This window comes from Phycodurus eques, chromosome 21 (assembly GCF_024500275.1).
Source record: "Phycodurus eques isolate BA_2022a chromosome 21, UOR_Pequ_1.1, whole genome shotgun sequence".
Lineage (NCBI taxonomy): Eukaryota > Metazoa > Chordata > Actinopteri > Syngnathiformes > Syngnathidae > Phycodurus > Phycodurus eques.
This window is the reverse complement of record NC_084545.1, coordinates 5,716,245-5,739,770: the sequence shown is the minus strand read 5'-3', so window position 1 is coordinate 5,739,770 and position 23,526 is coordinate 5,716,245. Positions and strand designations below refer to the sequence as shown.

The 23,526-nt window shown below is 39.2% G+C and overlaps 1 long non-coding RNA gene across 1 annotated transcript; it reads left to right on the top strand.

The window, feature by feature from the left end:
• The first annotated feature begins 1,723 nt into the window (after window positions 1-1,723).
• LOC133396584 (uncharacterized) lies at window positions 1,724-21,765 on the top strand. Its single transcript, XR_009767391.1, has 3 exons — window positions 1,724-1,978; window positions 2,399-2,467; window positions 21,339-21,765. It is a non-coding gene; the product is annotated as an uncharacterized LOC133396584 (long non-coding RNA).
• The last annotated feature ends 1,761 nt before the right edge of the window (window positions 21,766-23,526 follow it).

Here is a 23,526-nt window from a genome sequence, read left to right as displayed (position 1 = left end):
ACTGGTTTAAATAACAAAACCTCTATTAACCCAACGCATTCTAAACTGTCACACGAGTGAAAAATAAGTCAACAGAAGTAAAATAACATTTAAAAACAGTAAAAATACTTTTACTTACTTTACTATTTGAAGACAGCTGACAGACAGGTAGCAATACTGTGACCTAGTAGTGCTTTATCGGTATAGCTGGATTTCATTCAAGAAAAAGTTCAATAAGCATAGAATCATACAAAATAAGTAGTATTACTGGAAAACAAAACTCAAATAAAGTGAAAGTGCTCACCATTTGAAGACACTTACAGACAGTGGCCTAGTGGCATTTCATTGGTATCTTTGGATTTAATAACAAAACTATCCATCCATCCATCCAAAAATAAATTAGAAACTGGCATGCATTGATTAAAAAAAAGTTAACCACCGCTGAATAAAATTAAGTAAAACTACTCGTAGTTGGAAGACGGCTGTCAGACAAGTAGCAGTACTGTGACCTAATGACGTTTTATCGGCATTGCTGGATTTTGCATTTGCAGGCCTCTCTCGACATGATGATGGTTCGAAGTCCCAGGTTTTGCTTGACTTCTGGGGCATATTTACTCCAAAATGATGACCTGGTCCCTGCTAATTTTCACTTCAAGTAAACAATTTTGCACATTGCTGTGGTTTCTGTGTTGTTGCTTTTGAGAACGACTAGAGCAATTTCAGATACAACCACAAACGTCAAACATTTCAAGATGTCGCTAGAAAACCGCAACTGGAACCGCAACTGGAACATCTCTGTCAAGTTTATTCACATCACTCCAAATGGATATTCCTATAACACAAGCATTTGTGTGTACATTATATATATATATATATATATATATCCATCCATTTTCTGAGCTGCTTTTCCTCACTAGGGTCGCGGGCGTGCTGGAGCCTATCCCAGCTGTCATCGGGCAGGAGGCGGGGTACACCCTGAACTGGTTGCCAGCCAATCGCAGGGCACATACAAACAGACAACCATTCGCACTCACAGTCACACCTACGGGCAATTTAGAGTCTCCAATTTATGCGTGTTTTTGGGATGTGGGAGGAAACCGGAGTGCCCAGAGAAAACCCACGCAGGCACGGGGAGAACATGCAAACTCCACACAGTCGGGGCCGGGGATTGAATCCGGGTCCTCAGAACTGTGAGGCTGACGCTATATATATATATATATATATATATATATATATATATATATATATATATATATATATATATATTTAAAACAGATTGAAAAGGAGAGAGAGAGAGAGAGAGAGAGAGAGAGAGAGAGAGAGAGAGGTAATGTACACATATTTGTATTGGCTAATATCTCCTTACAGTATATGGAATATTTTTTAAATGATAAAAAAAAATAGTTGAGTTTGATATGATCAGACATAGTTTTAGGGCAAATCGTTTTTTTGTTATGTGATGTGTATCATTTCCTAACGGAGCATGGCGCGGTGTGTAGCTCATCCTTGTTCCCTAGAGAGGATTTGCACCAGTCTGTGACCCACATCTCACATCTCTCGCTTGTTTTATTTAAGCTCACCGTTGAGTGTCAACTGAACAGTGAAGAGGCGGGTTGGGCGGGAATTTTGGACGATCCACGCCCGTGATTGGACGACGCGCTATGCCACGCTCCGCCACTGGCCCGGCTCGTTGTCAATCAATGCCGTTGCCGCTTCCCGCGCCATTCGACGTGCACGCGCTGAAGGGAGCGCGCACGTAGACTGTCTGGAGTGTGTCTGAAATTAACAAAATAGGACACGGAGTTTTTAAAAAAAAAATTCCCCCCTCACCCCTCGTCTTGCACGACTCTTTCCACTGAGGACACCTGGGCGACTGTGGGATTTTATTGAACCGCCACCGGAGCCGTCGTCATTGGATAATTTTTTTGGTGGTGGTGGGGGGGTAAAAGCGATGTGAAAGTTTTGGTGCGTCAGCAAATTTCGCTGTGTGCGCAGACAGGTGAGTTAGCTAACATACACACTTACACGGCGCCGTTAAAATATTACCATTAAAAATAATAACAATAATACTACTACTAATAATAATAATGCTCGTATCCACCTTATTCATGGCCGGCTTCAATGGAGTTTAAACAAACCCACGGTACAGTCCATTAACACGACGCCGTGGGGTTTGAATGAAGCGGACGTTTATGCACGTTAGCTACCTGTGCGAGTCCCACGTCGAGCGACTCCATCTCCAATTTGTCTTCTCACATAAGCCAAGTTATCACCTCATAGCCACTCAAATGCCCGATGTATCACCGAGTAGGCTCTTCGGTTAGTGTTAAGGAACCGTCGTTGAACCCTGTGTGACGGTTTTTTTTTTTGTTTTTTTTTTATAAATGTGTTTTGTCCTGTCATTTGTTTTTATGCTCAGGAGTGTCTGCGTGCTGCTTTCAGGGTTCACGGAGAGAGCAGCAGCCCAGGAGCAAGGCAGCTGAGGAAGGTTGGTTGCAACACTTTTACGGAGAGAATACAGTATTATATTTCCCTTTATGCACAGTTTAGTCTGCTTCATTTCTATTGAGTCTCTAACTATCGATAACGACAGTATATCTTCATATAACCAAGATTTAGAGTGGGAGATTTTGTTGTGGTCCGATGAAACCATGGTTTAACTTTTTGGCCATGATTCCAAAAGGTACCCTTGGCGCTAACAGAACAATGCTCATCATTAAAAGAACACTAAACCTTCAGTGAAGCATGGTGGTGGCAGTGTCATGCTTTGGGGCTGTTTTTGGGGCCTTCTTATATGAGGTTGAGGGAATTATGAGCAGTTCCAATAGCAGACAGTGTTAGCACAAAACCTTCTGGTGGCTGCTAGAATACCAAAAAAAAAAAGTCAGGAAGAGCCTACTAAAACAGCTGCCATTTATTTTGGGTTAATCAGAGACACCTGAAATGGTGGCAGGTGTGTGCTGACTCGCATATAACATGAGCTTGAATGTGATTGGCTAATTCTGAACACAGCCACATCCCCATAAGAGGGTGTGCACCTTTGGGCAAACACATTATTTCAGTTGTTTATCTTTACTCCCCTCTTGAAATGTTTTTCAGATAATCGGTCATATTAATGGTGGAAAACATTTTCAGATGATGTATCTTGGTCTCATTTTTTTTTTTTTTTTTTTTTTTTATAAATATCCACTGTATGTATTGTCTCCAATATTTACATCCATCTAAGCCACATATACACAATTTAATGACTGACATTCCCCCCCCCCCCCCCCCCCCCCCAATAGTGTCTATCTGTGCATTCGTTTTCAAAATCGCTTGTCCTCATGGACTGGTTGCCAGTCAATCGCAGGGCACATATAAACTCACAGCCATATGCAAATTCACACCCAAGGACAATTGAATTAACTAACCATGTTTTTTTTTTGGGGATGTGGATCCAGGAAGCTGGAGTGCCAAGAGAAAACCCAACGACTAGCCCTCTCCCACACTGAGCTGGCTATTTATCAATATAACTTGACAGTTCTTTAAGTTTTTTAACGCTTTTATGTACATTTCCCGACTGTGGGGCAAATATAAGGTTCAAACGATTCTTATCTGGCATAGGAGTAAGCCATTTAATGTTTCCTAACATGCGAACGGCAACATAACCCAATATCCTGCCCACAATAAGACCCAAGAGTACATTGTGTCCGCCCCCAATGATCGTCTGGTGCCTCAGGGCCGTCTAGACACTTGTGCTCCGCCACTGCAGACTGCGCAGTCCTCTTCATCCCTCCTCCCTCCCCAGTTCTAGTTTTTTAAGGGGCCAAGATGGCGGCCTCTGCGTTGTTGTTATCCCTCCCCAAACCTCCGTGAACCCGTACGGCGTCCACGTGACGAGTAAAAACACGGCGCCTCAGTCACGTCACGTCAGTAGCCATTTTGTCTCATTCGCTATACTTCAACTTGGATTTCTGTTCACGTCGCTTTATCGAGAGCCCCATTTTTCAGCCAAATTACAAGCTCAATATCTGGCAAAGTGTTTCGACTCATACCTTCTGTAACTGTTGCAATGTCGCAAAAAAAAAAAGTCATTCATTCTACAAATTTTATTAGCATAAATTTTTTTAATTCTATTTGATGGACTCGAGGTGTGCCACTTAAAATATGTATATATATATATATGTGTGTATATATACACACACACTGTGTAAATAATAGTGATACCATTTGAATTACTATTTTTTTTTTATACAAACTTTGGAGGGATGTAACAGACCAGTACATTTTAGCGGGGTAAGGAGTAAATACAATTTAACATTTAAAAGTAGCTGTACACCTGTCATTGAAGCAAGCTAAAATCATTTTACTGCTATTTTATTGATCATCAAACCGGCACAATTTCTTGGCAAAGGTTTTTATTTGTTGTAATAAATTAATGTCTGCTTAATCAGATATTTATGCTCTGACTATATGATGTGTATGTTTTAGGAACAGATGCTGGCCAGCATTAAGACTGTGACAATTTGGTCTAAAACACTAAGGAGGCTGTGCAGAAGTTTGTTTTTAAAGAAGTATAATTGAATTATAATGTTTTACTTTATTTATTGTTATTATTGTTACTGTAATATCTGTTTTTTATGTTCGATATTCATTGGGTCCAGAGCTTCAAATCATTACAAAAAAGTTGACTTTAAAATTTATTTATGTATTTTTAGTTGCAAGTAGATAAGATTATTTATATGATGCAACATTTTGGTGACACGATGCCTGTGAGAAAAGTGCTTTTTTTTTTTTTTTTTCTTTCTTTCTTTCTTTCTTTCTTTCTTTCTTTCTTTCTTTCTTTCTTTCTTTCTTCTCTTCCCTGTTTAAAGAAGCTTGTCACGTACTCGTCAGTTGTCAAAAATGCGCTGGGAGCGTCCCTCTGACATGACAAGTTACTTTGGCTCTGTGATGTTTATGTGTTTGCCGTGTCGGTGACCAGCCTGGACAAGATCTCTTCATTATCACCTACTTAGCACGCATACTTGTCGTTGTATTCTTTGAATAGGTCTGGACTGCTCACCTATTAGTTTTTGAGCTTGAAAAGTCATGTCGGTCAAAAATGAATGGAATTGTAATTATGGAAGGGTGAGAAAGGCATGACAGTTTAAGGTTCATTGATTTCTTTTGCAGTAGACACTCACTTTTTCAATTGCCGTTTTGACTATTTAAGTCAAGGTTTCCCAAACATTCGCCTCTGGGACACAAACGTACAAAAACTATTAACTCATCATTATGTATTGCTACGACTTTGCCATGTATGTCAATCACTGTGCACAAAATTAAAATTGACAGTCTGGTATAATAATTACAACCCCCCCCTTTATATTCCCCCTTCACAAAATAAAAAGGTTAGATATGTAATAAATTGTGAGCATGCGACAACTCTCTGAAAAGTCATATTTCCTTTATGTATTTTTGAAAAGTGCTTATTTTTCATGATTAAATATAAAATATCAAAATAAAAAAATGTATTTTTAAACTTCACTTTTCCTTTATGTTTTCACCTTTTTTTTTGAGAGGTGTGCCAACTCTGTCAAGATGTTTGAAGGGGTTTAGGAAAGACTGATCTAAACCAATTGTAAAGAAAAAAAGACCTGGAGATTAAGTATTGAACAAATAGTGTAATTAGCAGTGTGCACCCCTGATGGACACTTAAATAATTTATAGCATTTTACCTTTGACAGTCAGCATTTCAAACAAAACTTTCCCATGGACCCAAAAAGGGCCAAGAGCCCCAGTTACGGAAACCTGAACTTATCATATATCTAAAAAAAAATGCTTTACAAACTGCGAACATTTATTTAGTAAATGTACTGGAATGAGCTTAACTAGAAATAAAATGCAGCCCATTGCAAATAGCTGAATTTCATTACGAAGTTGTTATTGACAGAGAAATTAAAGAATACATTCACATGGTTGATAAGTGTGTGTGGGGGTGGGGGGGGTACATTCTTGTCCCACACTCCAGACAAATATTGGAGGTTTTTGTGCAATCCTGATCATTAACAGACAAACTGGATAAAGATCTTGACTCTGTATCAAAATGTAAGGATTTATTTGGCTTGAAATCCTCCACGTAGAAATTGTTCTGGAACAATATAGATATTAGTAGTAAAGTCTGTTTTTCATTTCATTCGCAGGAAAAGCCAGTGTTTTCACGCGAATGGTTTTCACGTTTACCTGCCCCTCCAGCTGGTAAGAGTCCCGCTGACCCGTTCCTTCAAGAGCATTTTAGGCACGTTTAAATTGGAGCGAAGCAATTCCAGGAATGCTGTGAACAGCGTGATTGCCTAAGGGAGATGTCGGTACACTTCAGAGTTTCCCCAAACCTTCAGCCCGGGACCCAAAAAAATGGGTCGCTGTGTTAACAATGTTTTTCAGGTTGCAGATTGTAACATTTTGAGGAACATTTTGTAAACAGTTTCCTTGGTTTGTTGTGTGTGTTGTACAGTATGTTGTCTTATGCACTCAGTGTATTGATGCTACAGCTATCTTTGATATTTTGTGTCACTATCTAAAACAGGCTGGAAATTGTTTTTATTTGTTTTGGATTATTTTGTAACATGTACTGGGCTTTGTTGTATTTGGACTTTTTCAAGGGTGTACGTGGGGGAGAGGCGGTGCGCCAACTCTTGTCAATTTATGTATTGGAGTTAGTTTGGGTCTCGAGCTGGAAAAAGTCTGGGAAACCTTACCTCCACTGAGGAGCTTATGATGGATGGTTTATTGGTGAGCAAAGACTACTTTGTGGAGGGGTGGGGCATTGGCCACCATTTGATCCGGGTGCAAATCCACATAACTGTCTTCCTTTGACATTTTTGCTCATTGACTAGGGCAGTGGTTCTCAAACCTGTTTTTGTACACAAAAATCGCCAGCTCAAAGCTAACACAATGAAAAACAACATTGATGAGCGAAAGAAAATTAGCATCGAACTCGCAGCGCATATATCTCTCAATATAATGAATATTGGGACACTAACGCTATATAAACATACAAACAGGCAATATAACAATACTCTCAGGCATATATTCTTTGACCTCTGTGGAAAAACGAGTTATTTTAACAATATTCAGTTGTGATTTCTTCTACTTTCTTTACCGTAAGTGCGTATCTCATTGTGTGCACCACCCTGCCCCTCAGAGGTCAAGACGTGCACAGCAGGAACAGCGCCCCCAGCTAGGCACAAACAAACGAGCAGTACAAGCACCTCGAGCCTCACTACATTAGTCCTATCCGCCACGATAAAACTATACTCCATATACATAAAAAGTTCAAAAGTGTTTTGCTGCACGTGGAGAAAGCAAATGATGTTCACACCATATACTGACAGTGCAAAATAACTGAACTTGAATTGTTATTTTAATTGAAATTGGGTAATTTCCCGCTGCGCACCTGATGATTTCTCACAGCACACTGGTTGGGAATCACTGGACTAGAGCATGAGTCTTGAGGTCCATGTCAATCATTTACTGTATAGCAAGTGGATAGTTTGTTTGGCCTTGGTGCTGTCTATTGGTGATATGTCTGAGAAATTCTACTGCATTTCGAGGGTTTTCTCGCTTCCAGTTGAGGCTCAGCTATAAAACGCTGAGTCCGCCTGCTGTCTTTTTAGTCTCCGCCCATGGTGTGGTCACGAGGTGTGACGCCATGATGGCGTCTGGATGGAAGCAGCTGAGTTACAGTGTCAGGCCCTGCTCGTGTGTGCGCACAGGAGCACGTTTCAAAGTGTTTTTTTTTTTTTCCCCTCTGTCTGCAGCTGCCATTGTCTGTCGTAAACGGCGGGGCTCTCCGTCGGCTTCTTTTTTTTTTTTTTTTTTTTTATATCACTGTTGCTTATTTGAAATGAAGGCCTTCTCTGTATTTTAAGGCGTTTCCTGGAAGGCGACCAGTGTATGCGTCCATTTGTTGCCGCTGCTTCTGTGCTGTGTGACTGCGGTGTTGTTGATAGCTCCGAAAAAGCAGGCAGCGTCCATTTTAGGTTCAGAGACAACCCCGTAGAAAAAACACACCTCACAGTGCTGATTGCGTTAATTTTTATTTCTGAAAATTAAACACCGGCAGGTGTTCATTTTTAATTCAGAATTTTGCTTCATAAAATTAATTTGGTGTAATATCGCGTTGAAAAGTTTATCCATCATTTAGATTTTATTTGGCAAGGTCATTACCGGTCGTGAGTTCATTAGTAATACACGTTTGACTGAATCTTCAAAATATATTTTCCGCATTACAAATAAAGAGATGCATGTTGAAACACTCATGAAACTATCCTAATCGTTTCTACACAATGTAGCAATATTTATTTGCTCTAAAATTGTAGTACGGAGCTTTTTTATTCCTGTTTTACATATATTGTGTAGACTCGTGAGAGATACTGTTTCCAAAGCGATAATTTTTTGGGAGGGTGCATAGTTATTTTTTTTAATATTTTCTAGATGAGATAAATATCGCATTTGTTTAGGGTGTGCACAGTGTTACTAAATAATTTTTCCATTTGTACTTGTCAATTAATTGTTTAGATTCTTCTGATCGTCATATATAAATATACAGTATTTGGTAGCTTTCCCCCCCCCCTCTTGGCTATTATAAAAATTAGCGTTGCGCCACAATTATACATTTTCAGTACAGTATATGTAAAATTGCAAGATTTTAGTCATTGTTTGATATTATTAAATGAAAAGCAAATTTGTGTGCACATCTGCTTAATTCCCAATGCAATAAAATGCTTAGGTCACTTTCACTCGATACATTTTTATTAATCAACCTTATTGTTAAATCCAGTATAATTACAGACAAGACAGACAAGACAAAAAAATCAGTGTTGGGTGTGAGCAAAGAATGATAATATATGCTGTACATAATATATCGCTAACTTATGTTTGTTATATTACAAATCACCATTTAATATGGGTCGTAGTCGTATAGCAATCTGAAGGTGAATTGAATAGTGTTTTTATTCATATTGAGCCTAAAGTTGACCCAACCGTGTCCTGACGATTTATTTACCTGATAAGAAAACAAAACAAAAAAATCTTCATCACAAGAAGATAACTTGTTTTTTTCTGTGGACTGTAATTGATCACAGCTAAAGAGTGAAGAGTAAAATGTAGATAACAGAACATCAAATAATATAAAATCATAATACATTGGCCAAAAAGCAGAAATTTCTTGAATGTCAAAACTGTAAAACATCACCCGTCCTCTCAAAATTGTACCAAAACTTGTGTAAATGAACTCTGTGCACATAACGTGTCCCTAGCTTCAGTTCACTTCAGTCATTGTTTACTTGCATTCGTTGTGATCGAGCTGCGTACGGAACACGATACCGCAGACAGCCGCTGCATTACTTCCTGTTTTTATCTTCAAATAACCTCCAACCCCCCCTTACCCCCCTAAACTCCTCACAAGTTGTGTGTGCTCATCGACGACACCGTGACAAAGACGGCTATAGGCCCGAGTGAGCGCTGTTTGACTCCTCACTCGCTCGGTTTTAACACTGCTTACTTTCCACAACCAAACTTTTGGCCTTAGATGAACTTGAACTTCAGCAACTTTAGGCGTTAACGTTCCAACACCTCCGGATAAGGAAACAGTAGAGCAACAGCCCGTCTCCTCAGCCTTCTTTTAGCGTTTTCACGCAAATCTAGTCATGCACTGAAGCATTCGTTATGTTAAATTAGCAAGAGATTTTGAGACCCTCTAATTTCAAAGCCTCCTAAATCAGTGTTTCTTAAAGTGGGATTCTACGGCGCACTGGTGGTCCCTGAGATACCTCAAGTTGTCGGTGGTGGATCGAGTTTTGCCTCAAACTTCTAAACCGTCAGGTCCATGAATTAAGGAACATTTATAGTGTATTTCCCTGTGAGTGCAAAAAGAACTATAGTAAATTAGCTGTTGTTAAAATATAAAAATTAAAGAGTAGTGTGTTGTTTGCCTAATGGCATAATGTTTAACTTGGTCACAATATCAATAAAAAATACCTGCTAAAATGTCTGCTAAAGTTGTTTTTTCCTCATGTAGATTCTAGAGGTGCAACAGTTAAACGATTATCAAATTAATTAAAATATATTTTGATAAGCGAGTAATCATTTAGAGACCTTGTTTGACTTCAAATTGTCCAAATCATTGGAATTTCTGCCTCCCAACAGTAAATATTAGGCCTCTGATTACGACAGAGTTCCATTTCTATGGTGGCAACGTAACTCAAATTTGAACCGAAGTCAGAACGTGCCATTGTCGCTAAACTGTGGTAACTCGGCCCAAAAGTCGTCGTTTGTGATTCAATACAATTATAGGTGGTGCCTCAAAATGCTTCATTTATATATAAAAAAAAAAAAAAAAAAACAGGGGTCGCCGTTTATCCATTGCAGCGAGTTGGTTTGTGTCCCAGGGTCAGTCGCCAGGTGTGCGGGTGTGGGTCGCCGATTGTAATTCATTTGCGATTGTCCAGTTCAGTTGCGTGGGCACTGAGCGACAGCCAACTGCGCAAACTAGTTTATTGGGTTTTGTTTGTAACCTCGAAATGTCGTATGTCGATACCATCATAAATTGAAGACCCCCCGTAGTCTGTTGATGTATGTTAATGAACGTTTTGTGTGGCCCTGCTGCTCAATAATGAACGGCCCATGTTAGGGACTAGGAATTGTAATAACGTGATGCATTAACCTCAGTGCTATGGGTCGCTTCACTCGCAATTTCAATTTGTTTTCACTTTCCACTAATTTATTTTTCCCACTAAATGTCAGAAAGATCATCAGCATTTCGCACTACGGGGGCTTTACTGCAACTTTCCATGCATTTCTCCTAATTGGTGCTTATTCAAAGGCACCTGGAGTACCTGTTTCCTCTCTGCCATTTGACCTTTAAGCGAATTAAGATGGTTGGGCAGAATTGGAGCCGCTTGACCCCGCAGCGCACCACGACTAATTAGTAAATCATACGTCTCTCTGAGGTGGGGAAAAAAGTCATTTCCTTTTCCACTGAAAGTGGGGGGTCAGTAGCTAATAACCACCTGGCCCAAGTGAAGGTTCCTTATTGGCTCTCCCTGGACTGTGAAAGTGAATATTTCACATTTACTTTTCTGCGTGGATCATATTTGACCCTCCATAAGCCATCCAGGCTAAATGAATGCAGGGTCTCTTTGCTGTCACACAATGGCGTGGAAAGGTCAGCCCTAATGAAGTCGGGGGGTGTGACCCCTGGTATTCAGTGACTTGGCGTGGGACCCCGTCCCTCCACCGCAACCATGCTGCTTAATCCCCGTTTGATCCTAATTGATAGGCATTAACATGATCCTTATCCAGGAAATGTGTTTTGTCTTGCATGGCCCTCCTCTCGTGGTGTCGCTGACACAAAGTGTTAAAGCGTTTAGCCAATTGTGAAATTGATATTTTTTCCACGTTTGTGTGTTTAAATGCGGGCCGCGCCTCTAAACCCTGAAGAGTGCTTTGAGGTTCTTAACGGGACTTAGCACGTGACCCCCAGAAATCCAACACCAGCTCATCATCGCACTGTTTTCCTTTGGGTCCTTTTCATCTTCATTGCTCGGCAATTACTGCCTCTTTAACTAGTAACTAATTACCCTCTTTTGGAATGTTTATGTTGACTTTCAACGCACTCAATGTGTGAACACCATGCAGCCTCTAAAGTTTGTGCAAGTGTAGCTGTCAATGCCTTAACTTTATCTGAGATGACCACAAGAGAGCAAGTTTTTACCATATCCAATGGGTTATAATGATAATAATAATAATAATAACAATTGGAGCTGCAAGCTGGAAAGAAGAGGCCTTGACACTCCCAGGCCTGTTTTTGAGGTGCACCATACGGAGAACATGTATGTAGAAAGTAGAGCGTTATTGCATACAAGTCTTATAGCTGATTACAAACATTCATATCAAAACATCGTTGTACAGTGCGGGGGATAGGGACCAGGCCCGACCGCAAATAGCGAAAATCCACAAATAATTGAGGCTCATTGCCATGTTTTTTTTTTTCAGAATGTTTTTCCCCTGGGGGGGGGGGGGGGGAAGCAAATAAACTGGGGATTGGATTAAAAAAAAACTAACAAAAAAAACACAAATAAGCAGGAGATTGGGAAGAATGATGGGTGGTGCTCTGGTAAATGTGATATCATATTGCCTCTAGCACCCTTTTGGAAGCCGTTACCTCTCTAGCAGCTACTAATTCTAAACATGTTTTAAAGCACGCCATAAGTACGTTTTGCATATCCTTCCTCTACCAAGCTGCGGTACCCAAAAAATTCCCAAAATTGCGACAAGGGGAAAAGTCATAAGGCTCACTGTCACTGACTGCTCGAAACAACAACTGTAGTGATAAGGGTCGTGTCACTTTGCCTACACTGACCACTCATCCCCCCCAAAAAAATCAACTCATACTGCTGATGGAAGGTTTTTGCGGTTATGAAACTGTGACTTCTTGAAACTATGACTTTTTCAAACGGCTGTAAACCATGAAACCGATAACCGGTCTATGCCTCGCTGAGTTATTAGTTTTGTGTTTAATGGCAAGTCATCAAAAATTGCTGCCATCCTCTGCCTGCACACTATTTGAGATTCAAAAATATGTCAAGTACTGTATAATAAGAGGTGCAAATGAGCAATTTTTGGGGGTCAACTGTGGGAAAAGTCTACTATAAAATGGTCAAAGAATAACATCAAAGCAAAGCAATTATATATATAAAGGCCTTACGCCATAAACAATATGTATAAGGTTTGTAATTTTGACTCTTGGTTTGCCATGAATGCTTTTATATCATCCCCATATGTTCCATACAAATTTATATTCAGATTTTCCATTGTTAAATTCAATTGTTAAAACAATAAAATTGTATTATGTGGAAACATTTATGAGACAGTTCCCCCCCCCCCCCCCCCCTATGAACTGTTGGTTTAAGTGTCTTTTATGGATCAGCCTTTCTTCAGTCTACATGTCAACAGCCTCTTTTGCACAGAAATCCCGTCCCAAATCTGCCTTTTACACAAAAACCAGTGAAGGTGGAATCTTGTGAGAGTTTAGTGTTAAAATTCACACTGCAGTCTGGCACCGCAGAACACCCAGATCCGCAGGTAGAATCCCGCCTCTTTTATGGTTCTGCCTCCAAACCTGGAAAATTGACTGCTCGACTTCATTCCCCTCATTATGTTTAGACAGAACAACCACATGGAAGAAAGGCTGTAAAATGGCAGCTTTTACAGGCAGCGTAAAAGGGGCTAATATCTCATCCACAGTCATTTGGGAGTCAAAACAGCAGCAGTGCTTTCAGACATTTTGTTGTAGCTGCGCTCCCAAGTGTGCAACAGTCCACTTCAGCATGCCAGGTGTTGCTTGGTTCTTGTTGGTTTCACACGGCGTCGCCACTTCCTCCATGGAACACGACGCTCCCGTCTCCGTAGGGTTTGATTGTTCTTTCCGTCTTGTTTGTGGCAATGAGTAATGAGCACTCTGTAAGGGCCTGATGACATAATCTGTAGACTGCAGTGAAGAAATATAACTAATTACAGCTGAAAACTACAGTTTGGTACAGCAGTGGTGTACTCCACTTGACTAGCCCACCTGTCCCCCTCTATATGTGCCTCACTCCCTATTGTCAGGCCCCAAATAGACACATGTACCTCATTTTGTTGCCTTTACATTGGTCTAAAAAGTTTGGAACCTAATGCACGGTGTCCTCAGTTTAGGGCATACAAGACTTCGAGGTTACAGGCAGAGTACGAAAGCACGTTCAGTTTGTACGTTTCATACAAACTGTTTTTCCTGCTTTTTTAAAAAAATTTTTTTTATTATTTATGGCCTGAAAGTATTTTTCATCCAAATATGTACTCGATTATAAATCCATTACCTTGTGTTAGCATAGGTTAGTAGTAGACTACGCCACATTGCCACTTCCGTACAAGTTCGGGTTACGCCTTTGGATTTGAAAATAATTTGTGCCATAGGAAATAACTGAACTGTACAGGCTGTGTTTTAAGTAAAAGTCTAGACTTTCTGTAACTTCCACTAACAAACCAAGCTAAACTTAGCTCCTCCCCGACATACAGAGATCTCCCAGTCGAGATGTATTACTTAAACAATTATTTCCTTGACACCAATTACTGCGCTCTGATTAGCCAAGTCTTCGGTGGCGTCTGCCGTCTTAGGGCATTCCAGATACAGCACAAAAATAAGTGAATTCGTAAATAGCAAACTGCAAATAGGCGGTTGTACAAGAGAAGTAATGAACCAATGTAATACATAAAAAAAACATAAAGAAAACACCAACGACGAATGAGGACAGTTTAACAAAAGAGGTATTTGCCTAATAGCGTAATTGCCTTGGTCATTATTGATCTTTTTCGGAAAAATAGAGAAAACGCAACAAATCAAACAAACTGAAAGAGTCCAGTTGCCTCCATTCAACCTTTGCGGATTACCATGACCCGGATGACTGAGAATCAATACACACATAAAAAAATATATATAATTATTTAGCTACCACATTGGTATTTTCTTTATTGATACTGTAAGTTAGCCTAATATCATGATTTCTAATGTCATTATTAACTAACACTGTTTGTTGAACATGAAATCAGTATAAAAGGGATGTCTGTATCTAGATTATTACAGTAATTATTTATTTATAATAATTATTATTTTGTATATTTTTTTGTACCAGAGTCTGAGTTGCTTGTTTTTGAGTGTCTGCCGATACAGAGTTCTGATCCGATACACCGGCAATGCAATAAAAAGAAAATGCCACACTTTGATAGAGATTTAAACAACAGTGATGCTCTGCATGACTGAGCAGTTCATTTAACACTACTAATCTAAACACATTGACTCTAGCTGTCCAATTTTCTACTCTCGGTAATAGAAAATCTTTTTTTCCCCTGGAAGCTTCAATCAATAATTGCACTTCTCGGGAAGCACAAAAGACGTACGTTTGCATGTGTGTGTTTCACTCCGAGGCTACAAAATGCTAAGCAGGCTCAGATGTGTAGAATAAGGCACGCAACCCTGTCAGCGCAAATCAGCAGTGCAGCTCTATATTATCTTGTTTTGCAACATGAGCCTTATTGCCAGAACATCAAACGTCACAACAACATCTCGCTAACTGCGGGGATGACAGATGAAAAAGTTCATGTAAAACGCTGCTGTGATGTTTGTACATCACTAGGGTGACACTTGTTGTTGTTGCAGTTCTGGCATTTGAAATCAATCTTTGAAGGATACAAATCCACACTTATGTATTCTCTCTCCTCTCTGGATAGAGTTGTCAAATCCCCACCAATGGACCGTCTTTTTCATTCATTTCCCACCATCCCGTCTGTCCTGTTTCCCATTCATGAACATGGAACTTTTTTTTTTTTTTTTTTTTTTTTTTTTTTTTTTTTATTTGTACGGTCGACATGGATTTTATTTTTAATTTTAGTCAATTATAAAGAGTGAGGAGTATTGTCATTTTTTAAAATTTGTGACATGATCACATTTATTTGAAGTACATTTCATCCCCCAGGTGGATGACTAAATCTATACATTTGCTGCTAGTGTTTAGAAAAAGGTCGTAAAATAATTAGTGTAAGTTAACAGATGGCCTTAATTTCTTTACACATTAGTCAGATAATTTGAAATATCATACTATTTAAAATGTGTAGTATTTTTCTACCAGTGGTCCACGCACTGCACTTTGAGAAACAGTGTTCATGACAATCAAATCACAAAATTATTTTAAGGTAACACAACAGAATATAGTATTGCTTCAGCATATGATTACCCTTATTTTGTTACATGTGATGGTCAACATAGTAGAAACTGTTCTCAGTGTGATGATTCTGTACCCCTACAACCACAATAATAAACATATCGTTAGCCAAACAGCATGGTTGCCCAAGTCATATTTGAACGTTTTTGGAAAACAGAAAAAAAACACAAAAGGTTAACAAGAGTCCAATTGCAATTCAACTTTTGCGGATAACCATGACCTGGATGGCTTAGAATTTACACAGATATAAAGAAAAAACAATACAAATTTTAGCAAGCACATTGGTATATTTTTTTATTGTTATTGGGACCGTAAATTAATCTTCTTTTCCTTTCATCTTGTCCTGTTAGGGATTCAGGCAGTTATATTAGACTACCGATATACGACAGTGCTGATCAAAACTGAGCATGATATCACAAAATATACAGTGGAAACGGAACCCAGCCCAGTTAAAATAAATTCATCAATGTTTTGGAAACTTAAGTTGGTTTTCTTCATCTTCGGGCTTTAATCAAGGGGGACGGACATGAAAAATTTTGAGTAGTTGTCCTTTCTGCCCCAAAAACAAAGCTTTCTTCTGAAAGCCACCAACAAAGAAAATGACCGTTTTAGCCCAGACTAGTGTTGTCACTTTACCAAAATTCTGACTTTGATACGATACCTGCATAAACTACCACGATACCCCTATTGAAACGACCACGGCCAAAACCTAACTAGCACCCACTTTATTGTACAATTTGGATGTTTTTTTCTGTATTTGTAAGGATGATGGTTAAAAAAAAAAAAAAAGTTTGTCTTAAATTTGTTTCTTGTGGTTTCATGTTTACAGCAGAAAAAAACTGCCTCTTTTAACCGAGTAGTCTTCACTTTCTATTTACACCTTTAACTTTGTAAAGACAGAATTAATAGCATTCCAAATCTTGTCTTCTCAGTGGTTTAGTAAAACTATAGCTTGACATGCAAGGAGGAAATGATTGATTATTCAATGACCATCTAAGAATCTTGTCAGTGTTTTTTAGTGGTGAAGGTTGTTCACAGATTGCATATCCTTAACTTGTATCCTTTGCCAAAACACACTTCCAACACCTTCAGGAGCTCAAATAAAAAGTAACGTAATTTCATTTCATTCCACATGGACCAATCCAACTTGGCTTGACAATGTGGCACCTTCTCACACGCACGCATGCACGCACGCACAGACGCGCACATCTCCTGACAATAGCACTCACCGTCAAGGGCGCCATCACCTTTGCCACTAATGAGCCTGCTTATTTACCAGATTTCCTCATAGGCTTTGTATTGCGAGAGGGGAAAACAAGCCACGCATAGCAGAACAGTTAATCGGCTTCTTCAAACAAAAGCAACATGAAACATACCTGAAGTGTCATCACTGGTTTATAGTCTGGAAAATCTCATATTTTACTGTAAAAGAAATAAACCGCATCTTTCGGGTTACTTTGTGAGTTTATACATGAATCTCGTTAAAGCATAACCATGGCAAAATAATGCATTTTGTGGCAAAAGCGGCATTTTGGATGCATGTTTGTAGTATGTGTTGCCATTGTTTGGATTTTAGTGCTGACGCATGCATGCTGACGCTCCCGCTTAACATTTTGGTATGGATGTCCTGTAAAATGAAAAGTACATGGCAATTATGTATCAAGTTGTAGGCAATGTTTGAACACCAAATGTGTGTGTGTTTTTCCACTCGAATTCATTTTTTTTTTTTTTTTTTTTTTAAACAACAAAATGATGCTGACTATAGTTGCTGCTCACTTTTTTTTTCTTCTTTTTTTACACTGTATATTGTCAGCCTAATAGCATATACATATATTATATATATATATATATATATATATATATATATATGCATATATATATATTGTCAGCCTAATAGCATATACAGTGTAAAAAAAGTGAGCAGCAACTATAGTCAGCATCATTTGTTGTTTTTATAAAAAAAAAAAAAAATGAATTTGAGTGGAAAAACACCAACAATGCTAACTATTAATAGTAGACTCCACTGTAATTATATATGAAATAGAATACTTGGAGTGGAAAGTAACAATAGATCAATCAATTAATCGATCAAGCTAGCCTAGTAGCATAATTGCTTGAGTAATTTTTTACTTACTGTCACAATTTCAATTTATAATAAAAAAAACAGCAGTGTTTGTGAAGAACTTTGTTTTTTCTTTACGTCTGTGTAGATTCTCCCGTCATCCAGGTCATGGTAATTGGCGAAGGTTGAATGGAGGCAGCTGGACTCTTCTTGTTTATTGAATTTGTTTTGTGTTCTTATTTTCCAGAAAAGTTCCAAAGTGACTTCAGCAATGATACAACTAGTCTTAACAATATTTAAGTGTCTTGACTGCTCAATTTCTTAATACTTATCCTTAAAATGCACTTCTTAAGTCTTTGTTGTTATATTGAAAACTATATAAAAATCAAGTTTGCTTGGTTTGACATGGGTCCCTGGTTGAGACCAGTTGAAGACCACTCATTGACTTGACTCCTTGATTAATGTATGGCATCTACCATTGGTTTTATTTCTTATTTGCTGATGGTATATGACGTTACAGTATGTTTCATCACCGCAGTTCTGGACCCAGAGCTTAGTCAGTTTGCAGTCCTCATTTGGTAATGAGGCCCGCTTGATTCACATCACTATTCCATTTTAGCTTACATCTGTCAACGCTGCGCAGCGCTGTTACATGGCTTTATTTGCGCTTGTCGAGTAGCTCCCAGTCTTTGAGGCTTTACTGTATGTTTGCTTATCTGTCCGGCAATCCGTCTATTCAAACAGCGTTCCTTCTATTCAGCCTCTTCTCTCGATGGCAGGGGCTTTTTTTTTTTTTTTTCCTTCTTCAGCCTTCCTTATTTGAAGACCAGATGGTGAGGGCTACGGAAGCGCCTCTTTTGTCTGGCCGCCCTTGTGAAAAGAGTCTGTCCTCCCTAATGTAATCAGTGGCACCGGAAGGGTCCATTTCGGAGTGTGAAAGGAGACAATCGGGGCCTTGGACACGTCTAGATTACACAAACCTAGAGTTCATCTTCTGAGCCAGCCCCCTCTTCTTCTCCCAGGAAGATCCCCATCTTTGATCACTGAAGGGTGGAGGTGCTGATCCCACCTCAGCGGGGCCAAAGGCCGAGCCCACCCTATCCCTGTTCAGCCTGCACTTGGCTAACGCTGACCCCTCCTTCCGGAAGCAACCACAGGGAGCTGGTTTGATACCATGACCTGTCTAGACACCCTTGCCTGTTGCCCTGGTGTTGCCAAGAGGACATCATGAACTCTGACCTCGAATGTAGTTGGAAAAGAAACCACTATGCTTTTTTTTTTTTTTTTTTTTTTTAATTTTCAGAGGAAGAGGTGCCTGGGAGAGGAAGCAAAGTGGGTGATGACCCACTTAATCTGCTGAGAAACAACTCGTAGGATTGTTTTCAATTTAAATATTGACTTTTTCAGACAGATGTAAAATCCTATTGCTTACTAACTGCTTTTAAAAGTCTATTACGTTTTAAATACAATTCAAATGCGAGATGAGGGGTTCAGATTTACCCCCCCCCCCCCCCCGAGTATGAGTGGTGACACTCTTAATCCACCTAGAAAAACTTCCTGCCTTTCCTCCCCCAATGATAGTATGACTTTGAAAGACTAATATACAATTATTGCTGACTACTTGCTATGCACCTGACTATACAGCTTTTTTATGACTTATTTGGAATTATTATTTTTGAAAATGTAATTTGACAACAGATGAGGGACGTGGTGGACCGATTTACTGATTTTTGTCTGGCATAGTTTTTCATTTATCTGTTCAACTGTTCTCATGAACAGAAAGTCTTGTTTTTCTTGTTTTCATAGTTTATGGAGGTCTCATGTTGTAAATGCTTCATGGAAATATATTCTTAAATTTATTTTTCCAAGTTGTCATTCAAACACTTCAGGGATGCCGTTGGGGCTGTTTTACTGTATATTTTTTCTGTCATTTGAAGTTTTTCCCAGTAGATTAAAGTAACATTCTACTACGTCTCTATTTGCTTTAGACACTGTATCTGTACATTTAATCACTACATGCGCTATTTTGTAAAAAAGGATTCTCATGAAAATAGAACTCGAAAATAATAATTCAAGTATTTTGAACTCGTACACGTTTATGTACAAGTTTTGCTCTGTTATCAAAATGTCAGAATGTCTATCATTCCAACATCTTTCGACCATATTGTAGCGATGGAGCACATGTTCTGATTTCGGGGCTCCGCTCATCTCTGGTGTTGTGATCGTGCCCCCATCATGGCTACCACCTTCACCGCCGACCCCGCCTTCTCTTGCCCGCCATTCAGCGGCCGTTAAAATGGCAGCATGAGTGAGAGGGCGGGAGAGACTGAGGAAGACGCCCGTGACAGTGAGCTAGGGCACGGTCGACTGAGTTGGAACTCTCCTTGTATGGCCGCCTGAAACAGAGGCGATGATTATTGCCTGTGCATAGCAGCACAGAGGCCTAATCGCAATTTACTCCCCACGTCTAATTGCCCCATTGCATTTTAGTGCCGATACCCTATAGCTTATTTTCATGTGATCCATTGTCAGTATCACTGTGGCTTCATTAACTGACCAGCCGAACCAATCCACAAGGAAACATCGGGCTGTGACAGTAGTAGATAGTAAATAATAAATAGTTTCGTGGCAATGGCAGACATCCCCTTTATATCCAATTTTTATCCCAATTAGGAACAGGCCTCATTCCAATATGAGAATATTTGATTACATGCATTTTTTTTCTCTTGACGTTGCTATGATTCTTATTTGGATTGTGCCACTTTGGAGCTAAAAAAAAAAGACCGCCAGTTGCACTCCAGGACACTATTATTTTATAACAAGATTTTGCTGTTGAAAAAGTTAATATGTTCCTCCAGCACTGTGTGCAAAACCTTTGGTTGACAGGCAGCCAAATAGACAACATTAACGCTACATTTTTGTAACTCAATATGGCCTTTATTCCAGTTTTATGGTGACCATTAACCCTCTTTGAACCATGCGCCCACATCTTTGGCGAGCTGCCTGGTTTAGTGTGAAGCATGATGGGAACCTGCGATCTTCCCTGACTTTCCCTGCAGTTTCCACGTTTTGTTTCTCAGCTCCATTTTTTGTCCTAGTTAAGTCATTTGTCTGCTTAAGTTCTGAAGTATCATCTTTGATTGCATGCGCATTCATTTTTAATAGAGCAGAACACAACGGGTTGATCAGTGATGATTTGAAGCCCTTTTGTACTCGGCAAAAGCGCTCTACTCATGCGCTTATCTCTTGTCACGAGCTCCAATCAGGCTTGATAAAGCCAATGCGGTTCCCATTTAGAATCGCTGATGAAATGAGTTGATTTAGTTTGAAATGACTCAAAGTATGCAGGCCTCATTGACACTTCACAACAACTCAATTGCAATGTGCAGTGTGGTGGATGTTTGGTGAAGGGAAAATTGTCCAAACGGTCTATTTTTAGGCCTACCTACCCATGCTGAATGACACTTTGCTTTTGGCCCTTGCCATGAACATGTTTTTTTTTTTTCGCCTTTCTACAGTGCAGAGGGCTGGTGGCGGGCTTGGAGGAAGATGTCACGCTCGTGATGGCCCTTTTTTTTGTGGGGGGTGAGGGGGTTGATGATGTTGCCACTGTTGCTGCAGCAGCACCAGCTACCACTTTGTGCCTCTCTCAGCCATGATGCTGAATCACCAGGTGAGTGCCACCAAGGGGAGGCTGAGGTGAGTTGAGTTTGAGCCTGTGTATCCTTGACCCCCAACTCCTTGTGTGTCAACAAACTACACAGTTGCCCACAAGTGGCGTGACTAGGTTTGATACATTTTCATTTGTTTCAAAAAAATAATAAAAATGGAAACATAACCAACTTGTGAGACAGTCTAACCATGAATGTCTGTTGGTACCTTTTCCGTCTCTGTGAAAATACTTTTATTTTACTGAAAGTAAATAAAATGCTCATTTTGAAAACATTTTATCATATTGTGGTCTTCCCTCTAACGTGAACACAAATAATGCCTATAAAATGTTTTTATTTTGCAGCAATAATTGTTCTTTGGTCCAGATGTTCCTTTCAAATGATGTCCCCAAGGCAAATTTTCATTTTCAAAGAGACATATTTGCAATTTGAATGTAAATTAATAAAAATGCACCTTCATTATTGGTTAGATTTAAATCAAGGTATCTCCAAATATGAATATATGTTAAAGGGCACGGTCGTTTTCATTAATGTTTTTGTACACTTTATTGTGTCCCCCCAATATCGCACCCCACCATGTTAGCCTGTGGTAGTTTTTGGCCTCTTAAAAAAAAAAAAAAGCTACCGTAGTTCCTATGAATCCATCTACTGGATGTGACATCACTGTTTTGGGAACTTCAAGGGGGAGTGTTATTTTTATTTATTTATTTATTTATTTTAAATTGCAAAAACTCCCTTTAAAGAAGTAAAGTGAGATTAGTGTAAACATAAAAAAACAAACTACATTTTACAATCTTAACCTTATCTTAATCATAAAATTAAACTTAAAAAAACCCACTTGTATACTAGTGCAAGGTTTTTGTAAACAGAGAATCTAAAATTTGCTGATTGACAGAGAAATGGCTTATCTGAATGAAAGAAATTCCACCCTGTCAGGTTCCAACTAACAGTGTGGAAATTCTTTTAAATAATCTAAATTCAACTAATAAATTTTTCCTGAAGTTTAAACATGTCATTTATCTGAAATAATTTTAAGAACCTATAAAATGTATTATTCCCCCCCACAAGTTATCACACTGAGAAGTCGCCAATAGCCAAGAATACACTGTAATTAATATACACTGGTGTTGCACATTTGACTACATTCCCTTGATTGAATATATGGAGAAAATTAACTTTCAAGAAATCGGTAATGGTTACTTTTTACATGATTTTAAATGGGATGGGAGAATCTATCAAATGTTTTGTGGTTCCATTTCGATGCCCCTGTTATACTGCTCAACTTCCTATGGCTGACGTGAAGTAGTGCACTTCATCTTGTCTCAATTGCCTCGAGACCCCAATTAATCAGCTCACTTGCTGACACTATGTGGAAAGCCTTGGTCCTTTATGTACAGCCATCTCATCTTTTCTGGACAACATATCAATGACTGGTGTGTGGGTATGAGCCAATAGCCTTTACATGTATCGTGTGAAATAAATCCTGAAATGTTACTCTTCTGTACCTGTTTTTCTCCTCAATAAATCCACAAACTTGAAACAAAAGTCACTGTGAAGTTATCAGAGTGAAAACCCTACATAGATGCATTTTTTATTTTAAATAGGACTTTATGAGGATGGGACACATTTGTCAAAAGTTAGCCCAGAAAGTACTTTAAATTAGAAATGGGAGTTTTAAGTGAATGCAAGCTGTGTTGTAATATGAATAGCGATATCCGAGAAATAAATCCATAACATCATTGTTCACCCCTCATTTGAGGTTACATCCACAATTGGATGGAAAACATCCCTCTACCAGTCAAACTATTGATGATTTCACATTCCCTCCCCCCTACACACACACACACACACACACACACACACTTAATCAAAGACTGTGTGTGAAATGAGAGTTGCCTGGGTGTGACTTTTGCCCAAAGCATCCACTGGCTATTGTGCGGCCAGTCAAACCTCTGCAGGCACCAGCGCCCTGACTTCCATACATGAGAGATCAAGGGTTACCAAGGTGCTTCATGGAGCAGAGGCCTCAATGCGA